Genomic DNA, 2713 nt, shown 5'->3' on the forward strand with positions numbered 1-2713 from the left:
ATATACATATATATCATTAACGGTTTATTAGATTTGTTTGAGAAACTACGTAGGATAATGTATTATAAATACAAACATATATATTCATATACATATATTTATTAATATAATGCCCAGTAATCTGTCTAAAGTCAAAGACAAGCTAAATATTTCTTTATAAAAAGTTTTAATTTTCACAAATATAATATCCTAGCCACTGTGGTATAATACTTTCACTTATACCTTGAGATCAAAGAAAGAAGGGTTATGTTGAGAGAAATAGAGACAAAAAATATTTCAAAACATTTTCTTCAGTTGATAAATCTTAGAAGTTTATGTTTAATTTGAATACTGAATAGTGTTCTGATTTGCATGTAGGGGGTTGTAACTGATTAACTTTTCCAGCATACTAGCTAGAAGAAAATGAATGAACTAAAACAAATTAATTTTAAATCAGAAGACTGTAGATTCAAAGAGGTCTACAGAAACTAAATTCTAGAAAAGAAAGAAATCTTGCTAGGTAAGCAAATATTGACAGCACCTTTCTGTTCTAGAGGGATGTACCAACAATGTGCCTAGATGAGCAGATATTGGGACTGCCATAAGCATAGGTATTCTGCTGGGATTAAAAGAGAACAGTAGAGTTTTTAGTGGCAAAATGGACTGAGGTACAGATTGAATTCTGTTAGAAACATAAATACAGAGCTAGTTTTCTATGGCTACCAATCTTCCCCATAAAACTTTGACTTAGTGTGCAGTGATCTAAGAAGCAAGAGGTAGACCTACAATGTTTTGTAGTACTTAGAGCCTTAAGTGCTGCTAGGGGTAGAAGACAGAAATACACACAAAATTGTTCACACCCTCAACTTTTCATCCATCAACAAACACTTGAGCTTTTTTAAGTTGTGATAAAAAGCACATAAAATTAAATTTATCATCTTAACCATTAAGTATACAGTTTAGTAGTGTTAAGTGTGTTCACATTGTTGTGCAACTGATCTCTAGAATGTTTACATCTTGCAAAACTGGAACTCTGTCCTCAAGGCTTTTGAAACCAGTGGTGAACTGAAAAAAACTAAATCTGTGATGCAGCATAGCCCAAGTTAGCCCAAGATCTCACTGAATCAAAGTGATCTACCCCCTGGCGTAGCTGCCTGTCAAGAGTAAAGAGTGTGCATTCTCTGGGTAAATAAAAAGGTAATAGGGAACACCAATGTGTTTACAGCAGGAAGCAGCAGTCTGGGACTGGGGGAATAAAGAAAATGTTTAGAAATATTAAAATTTAGAAGCTTAGAAGAGGAAACCCACAGAGAAAAAAATCTCACTGATTACAGGGGTAGGGGGCACTGTTCAGCAGATAATGGCATCTCTGAACTCCAAGGAAGGGCCCAAAGGGCCCAGGTGCAGGAAAGTAAACCTTTTCTAGCTTCCTAGTGCTCCTTTAGAAAAGCTTAGACCCCTGACATACAGAAACAAATACACTATATAGATGAATAATGTTCTTTCACATACCCTAGAAGCAATTTTCTCTTCATATAATATAAAAATTAGATCTGTTGCTATTTTTGTAGCCAAATGCCCTGATATGAGAGGATCAAATGGTTACAGCATAGACTAGGTCCCTAGGTTGAGCCTCAAGATATCAGGAAGACTGGAGGGCTATATTCCTGGATATTCATATTGTAAGAAATATGAGGTCCAGACCTTGAAGTCTTCTCTAAGCCACAAAAGCCAGAGACCCACAGGGCTTACCTGACCCTTAGACAAATATATTTACATATTTACATTCTAAAATGACAGTCAGGACCCAGGATCCTTTTCAACTCATATCTAAAGAGCAAAAGTTGTCTCTGTCTCTTTCTCTATTTCTCTCTGTTTGTAGACATATACGTGTGTGTGTGTGTGTGTGTGTATAAACATATAATATATTTATAGTTACATAAATATTGTATGTATGTATGCATTTGTTTTCCAGAAAGGAATGAACTTTCTCTCTCCTGCATATAAATGGAGGAAATCTATTATCCTCCTTCCCTTTGCTATGAAGTGACTGGCTACTCTTGAAACTTTTTTTTCCAATCTGGCTTTCACTGTATTTCCCCCAGGTAAGGTCTGTGGCAAGAGAGAGCCAACATGCTGATTATTTACTGTAATTAAGGTAATTAATAAGACATTTGTGTCTAATCCAGAACACGTCATCTATGCATTCCGGATAAAATGAGTAACCATGATATTTAAAAACTCAATACTGGGCTCCCAGCTGGCTGATGCTAGTGCCTCTGAAAGGACACAATAAAACTGGTGCTTCTACTGTTGGAAAATGTGCAAACTGGGTCCAGCTCTTACTACAGAAAGGAGCTAACAGGGTAAGGAAGTGCCCTTAGCGTAATGCTCACAAGAAGAGAAAGAGACAAGATCACAAGAATGTCCCAGGAATGATCAAGTCCTTTCCTCCTCCAAGCTTATAGTCTCTTTCTAGTGCCACCTATTTTCAAGGCCTAACAGGGAGCCAGCTGGAAAAGCAGAAATATGCTTTCCATAGTTCCAGTTCTAACAGCAAAAAGTGGAATAGAAAAGTGCAGATTTGTGGCTGAGAGATAACAACTTACTAACAAGCACAGGATATTTCTGAGGAGGGGGAGGGGATAGTCTATCAATTTATACCATCTGATTCTCCTGTGATTGCTTTTTTTTTTTTTTTCTTTTTGAGATAGCATCATTTAAAGCTGAGGGG

This window comes from Eschrichtius robustus, chromosome 2, assembly GCF_028021215.1.
Source record: "Eschrichtius robustus isolate mEscRob2 chromosome 2, mEscRob2.pri, whole genome shotgun sequence".
Lineage (NCBI taxonomy): Eukaryota > Metazoa > Chordata > Mammalia > Artiodactyla > Eschrichtiidae > Eschrichtius > Eschrichtius robustus.